At 34.3% G+C, this 6594-nt stretch overlaps 2 pseudogenes; one reads left to right on the top strand and one right to left on the bottom strand.

Moving 5' to 3' along the window:
- The first annotated feature begins 4888 nt into the window (after positions 1-4888).
- LOC129894811 (lysine-specific demethylase JMJ27-like) lies at positions 4889-5435 on the top strand (annotated as a pseudogene).
- A 38-nt stretch (positions 5436-5473) lies between these two features.
- LOC129894810 (lysine-specific demethylase JMJ27-like) lies at positions 5474-6352 on the bottom strand (annotated as a pseudogene).
- Positions 6353-6594: the final 242 nt, after the last annotated feature.

Here is a 6594-nt window from a genome sequence, read left to right as displayed (position 1 = left end):
AGACTTTATAGCAAATCATATGTTATATATTTATAGATTATGAACCTAGTATGATAAGTTGTTGATGTAGTAGTATAGGGAAGGGGGTGTATAGCATAAAAATTATGTATTATCGTCAAAACTCGCATTAGTGGTTTGTCATATTATGGTATACTAATGGACATATATAAGATATTTATTTTATGTGCAACTAATATTTATATCATTAAATATAATTTATGTGGTCATTGGGCCAAGTGGGAGAAATGTATATAACTTGTTATTTTATTTGTTGCCCAATTAATATAATGTTGTTAACTAATATTTAATAATGAATAAATCTCGTTCGTACACCGATTATTTGATGGATGTACCAGATTAATTCTTAATTAACCTTTATAAATTGATCCTCCATTTGCCCATTAGGGTAACAACATATTTCTTTTACACCTTCTCCATCGTTGACAGTTGTGGTAATGTAAGATAGGGCAAGCTTACAGAAAAATTAGTTTTTTAATTAATGATTTTGCTCTTATCTGATAAATGTCTTTCGCATCAGGTATATTTTTTTATAACGCCATTCTCTATAAAATTAGTGTGTTCAAGATCTTGATGTGCATTAAATTTTGCTTACACTCTAGTCTTAAAAGTTAAAAGAAAAAGTGCACTTTTTGAATTTTTCATATTTGTATACTTGTCAAAATCAAATTAACATAAATGTGTATGCTACCTTTACAATTTCGCACAGTTGGCTGCTTAATTTATGACAGGAGGGATTTCAACCATCAATAGATACTTAACCACATATGGTGTTTAAATCAAGAAAGATAATTAATAATTAAAAATTTAAGTGAGATATATTACCCTAATCAATATGAATAGTATCTCATAATCTAATGAACCCCTCTCCCTTTTAATATTCTCTCTCTAAATTTCTGAATCGTGCTCTCAGAATTTATCATTGCAACTACAATTATACAATTTCGCCGTCTCTTCTACCTCCGACCACCATTGTAGCAATTGCTCGCTGATGATCGCCGATCTCACCACCGAAATTACTTCGGTAATCCTAGATTTAAGGGATTGACTATTTCTTGGCTTTGTGCCACTAAAAAATTCTATGCTCGTTGATATCTCCAATCACATTTTACAGGTGATATCTTTTCAAATGTATTCTCCTACTTGAGATTTATTTCTATCGTTCTTGTGATATTAAATTTAGGTATTTTGTTATTCTTGCCTAGTTGGTTTAGCATTTTTGGTCTGATATTTGTTGTTTCTGTATTTAGAGTACACTACATTGAAGTAATTGTGCAATATGTGTTCCACCTTTAGCATTCTTAATAAATTCCAAACTAATTTATTATTCTAGCAATGCAAATTGATCTGCTACTTTCTTCATGGGTAATTAAATCATGTTTAGGACCTAATTTGATTGTTATTGTAATTTTTCTAGTAATCTAATTATTTTTCCAAATTTAATTCTTTCATAGAACTTTTGAGTAAGGAACTTTTTTTCTCGCAGTACTTTATTAGAAGATTTGTGTGATATAAATATAAATTGGACCTCAGTTTCTTGGAGTAGTTTATTAAAATTGTAGCATATTTGTGTTGATATGGTTTTCTTTTATTGTTTTTTTGATTTATAATATAGTGTCGATTCTTGATCATTGTTTCTGATATGAAGTGTAACTCAGTTCATTGCTTGCTTGCTGAGTTACAATATAGCTCATACATATTGTCAGTTATCTTGTCTTTCATCTTATTCATTAGTACGTCTTAGTATTTGCCTTTCTAATTTACACCTTCTTAGGTGGATTTGGTGAACGATGATAGACTAGGATCATGTATCTTAGGTCGAGGTTGAGGCTGACGGCAAGGGGTAGGTGTGGTAAGAGGGTTAAGGGTTCTCTTAGGTTGAGAGCAGGTTCTTGAAATATAGAGTCTTTGATGGAGAAATACATAGAGTAAGTGAAGAATCAAGAACAAGAGAAAGATTAATATAGTGTGTGTATAGGAGACTAAATGGGTAGGTACTAAGTCTAGGGACGTGGACGGATTTAAGTTGTGGTACTCAGGAGGCTCAAGGATAGAAATGGAGTTGGGATTTTTAGTAGATGAGGACCTTAAGGAACAAGTGGTGGAGGTTAGGAGGATTAATGATAAGATGATGATAGAGATAGCTGTGGAGGGCTTACTTTGAATATTATTAGTGCTTACGCGCCACATATGAGCTTGGACAAGGAGATCAAGAAGCATTTTTTGGAGAATTTAGTTGAGGTGTTGAGGGGTATACTGCACATTGAGAAGATTTTATTAGCGGAGATTTCAATGGCCACATTGAGACAATTGTTAATGCTTTAATGATGTGCATGGAGTCTTTGATTTTTGAGATAGAAATGGAGGAGGAACATTGCACCTGGAATTTGATAAAGTTTTTGAGTTGGAGAGAGCTAACTCATGCTTTTCGAAGAAGGAAGACAACTTGGTTACTTTTCGTAGTGGTCGCTAAAACTCAAATAAATTACTTAATCTTAAGGAAAGAAGATAAAGACCATTGTAAAGGTTGCATTTGCATGGTTATCCTAAGTGGGAATGTTACTACCTAACATAAGCTTTTGATAATAGACTTGGAGACTCAACGAGGAAGGAAGGAGAAGATTTTGTATAATTGAACAAGCATTAAATGGGTTATCTTGACCCCTTCCCCTATCAAGATATGGAAAAGAAGTTGATGGTAATGGTGATGGAGGCTTGGATGACTAGTGAGGATATGAAAAGCATTTGGATAAGACAACTAGTTGCATTAGGGAAGTAACTAAAGAGATGCTAGGGATGTCGATGGCAATATTGGTAGTCACCGAGGGGATTGGTGGTGGAATAGAGAAGCTCAAGGCAAAGTGAAAGCAAAGAAGGTAGCCTATGAAAATTTTGTGGAATGCAAGGAGGAGAAGGAGAAGTGAATGAATAAGGAAATTTTTAAGGCGGCGAAGACGAAGGCTAAGTTAGTCATTACAGCAGCAAAGACGACAACGTTCAAATAGTTGTATACTGATCTAGGAGACATAGGTGGAAATAAAAACTATACAGGCTCGCAAAGACTAGAGAGAGAAAGGCCCTAGACCAACATTGAGTAAAGTGCATCGAGGATGAGAATGGAAAGGTGTTGGTGAAAAAGACTCTCATTAGGAAAAAAAGACAAACTTACTTCCATAAACTTTTGAATAAAGAAAAGGAAAAAAATATTGTGCTGGATAATTTGGAACACTCTGAGAGACACTGAGATTTTAGGTACTATCAGCAAATTAAGGTTGAGAAGCCTAAGCATGCTATTATCACGATGAGTAGGGGAAAGGCGTCCAGACCGGATGAGATTCCAGTGGAGATTTTGAAGAGGGTATACAAGGCATGTATGGAGTGGTAAATTAGTGTGTTTAATTTCATTTTAAGATGGGTAAAATTCTAGAATAATGAAGGTGAAGTACAATTGTTTTGTTGTATAAGAACAAGGTGATATCCAAAATTGTAACAATTACAGGGTATCAAGTTACTAAGCCACACTATGAAAGTTTGGGAGAGAGTGGTTGATTTTAGAGTGAGGAGAAGTGTCTCCATTGCTCAGAACTAATTTAGATTCAACCCAGGGAAATCGACTACAGAAGCCATCTATCTTGTGAGAAGATTAATGGAGAAATACTAAAAAAGGTAGAGGGGCCTACATATGATGTTCGTTGATCTTGAAAAGTCTTACGAAAAAGTCCCAAGATATGTTCTCTAGATATACATGGAAGTTAGGAGGGTATCAATGCTTTACATTGGGGTGATAAAGGACATGTATGATGAAGGTAAAGTATGGGTTAGAATGGTGAGAGAAGACTTAAAGAACTCGTCAATAGAGATGTGATTGCACTAGGGATTGACTCTTAGCCCCTTCCTATTTGACATGGTTGGATGAATTGACATTGTCCATTCAAGATGAGGTTTCTTGGTGTATTTTATTTGTAGATGAAACATTACTGATTGTTGAGATGCATAGTGGAGTTAATGCTATGTTAAAAGTGTGAAGACAAATTTTGGAGTCTAAAAGGTTCAGGTTACGTAGGACCAAAATAAAGTATTTGGAGTACAAATTCAGTGATGCAATGCAAGAGGCAGGCGTGAAAGAGAGGCTTGAAACTCAAGCTATCCCCAAGAGAGATAGTTTCAAGTATCTTCGATCATAATATAGGGAAGTGGAGGCTTGCATCTAGAGTATTATGTGATAAAAACGTATCAATAAAACTTATGCAACTAGTGAAGATGTCAATATAACTCTTCCTCGAATAATTGAATCAAGGTTATTTTTTATATAGTGGTGGTTAGACCGACTTTGTTAAATGGGGCGAAGTGTTGGCTATTCAAGAACTTCCATATTTAGAAGATGCATGTAGCAGAAATAAGGATGTTGAGGTGATGTGAGGGCATACAAGGAATGATAGTATTATAAATGAAGACATTCGAGATAAGGTGAGAGTGTCCTCCTTGGTAGACAAGATAAGAAAAGTGTGAATGAGATGGTTTGGGCATGTGAAAAGGAGATGTGTAGATGCCCCAGTAAGGAGGTGTGAGAGATTAGTTATAGTAGGTACGATGAGAGGTAGAGGTAGGCTAAAGAAGTAATAGGGAAAGGTTATTAGACAAGAGATAGCACAACTTCAGGTTACCAAGGATATTACCTTAGAAAGGAGGATGTGAAGGATGCATATTAGGGTAAACAGTTAATAGACAATGGTGTTTTTTCATGTTTTCGAGGGTTTAGGCTTTCATAGAAGCAAATTTTCCGAGTACATAAATTATTGTTAATGGATTAGGTAATTAGCATGATAAAGGTCATAGCATAACTTCAGCCACAAATGAAACTTGTGCTGGAATGACCGAAGTTAAAATAAAAGATCAAACCGACGTAGCAATGGCATCTAAATGAAAACTCATGGGAAATGGTGTCATTCCTTGCCCAAAAGATTTATGAGGTTGTAGTAAAGGAACCTTAAATTTGAGATGTATATTTTCAAAGAATCGGATATCACAGCTATTACTGAAAGCTAAAAAAAATGGCACAAAAATTTAACTTGGAGTAAATTCTTAACAATTTAGAACTGCACTACTCATGTTCAAAATTAAAAGGTGAAAATGGTACATCTAGTGACAAGCTATGTAAGGCACCTGCTCGAGAAAATTCTGATGATAACTATGTATTCTGTCCAGCAGTTATGGATACTCGATGTGCAAACTTGAGACATTTTTGGCAGTACTTATCTAAGGATGAACCAGTTGTTGTAACTAGAGTTCATGATAATGCATTGGAATTGATCTAGGAACCTATGGTAATGTGGCATGATTGTTGACAAACCAAGAAGGCTATTGATGTATTAAATTGCCTAAATTGGTGTAAGATTTCTCTACTAATATGTTCTTGATGTTTTAACTTTGAAACACAAGTTAACATACTAAAATAAATGGCTGGACAAACCTTACACCAATTTAAGTAATTTAAAACATCAATAGCCCTGTTGGTTTGTCAACAAGCACGCCACATTACCATAGGTTCCCAACTCAATACCAATGCATTATCATGCATGTTAGTAACAACAATTGATTCACCCTTAGATAAATAGAGCCGAAAATGCCTCAAATTTATACGTTGAGTATCCATAGATATTGAAAGTAATGCATAGTTATCATCAAAATTTTCCAGAAATACCATTTTCACTCTTAGATTTTTAACAGGAGTAGTGTAGTTCTGAATCATTATGCATTTCCTTTAAGTTTTATTTCTGTTCTATTTCTTTAGCTTTTAGTAACAGTTGTGATATCCAATTCTCAGTAAATAAACAACTCAAATTTAAGATTTCTTACTAAAGTCTCCCATGTATTAGGGTGGGCAAGGAATGGCAGCATTTTTCATGGGTTTCCATTTAGATGTCATTGCCACCTTTTGATCCCTTATTTTAACTTTAATCATTCCAACACAAATTTCATTCTTGGTTGAAGTTATGCTATAACCTTTACCATGCAATTTACATGGACCATTGTCAATATATTGTATCCTCACCTCAAATGCATCTACTTGTGATGGAATACATAAGCTTAGAGGTATAAAGTTTTGATGAGAGACAAAGAGATTGAAGAACTAGGTTCAAAAGTGTAGCAGCATAAATGGGAACCATGTTCATTTATAGGGCATAATAGTGAAAAGCATGGATGAGTCAAAAAAGTCATAGTAAAGTAAAGGAAATATCGGACATTGCAAATAGAATCCTTTGACGATTCTAATTATGGAAGCTGGATTAACAAAGAAATCCATTTCCTTGTATGAATCAATTAGGGTTGCCATGTTTACAAAGAGTCCAACAATAAACGACAAACCTTTGAATTCATAGAATGCGGATATTTTGCTCAAGAAGAAAAATGATATTTCAACAAAGGTTAGAAGTAGAAAAATATTAGAACAATGAAGAAGAAAAAAGAACTAGTGAGTAGTGTGTTGTTTCTGTCATAGGTGATATTTTTCTAGGGTTATTACTAAGTTGTAATAAATCTTAGCACAAAGTGAGTTGTTGAAGTTGTGAGGTTTTT

Source organism: Solanum dulcamara, chromosome 7, assembly GCF_947179165.1.
Source record: "Solanum dulcamara chromosome 7, daSolDulc1.2, whole genome shotgun sequence".
NCBI lineage: Eukaryota > Viridiplantae > Streptophyta > Magnoliopsida > Solanales > Solanaceae > Solanum > Solanum dulcamara.
The sequence above is the reverse complement of the archived record's forward strand: the minus strand, read 5'-3'. Positions and strand labels throughout refer to the sequence as shown.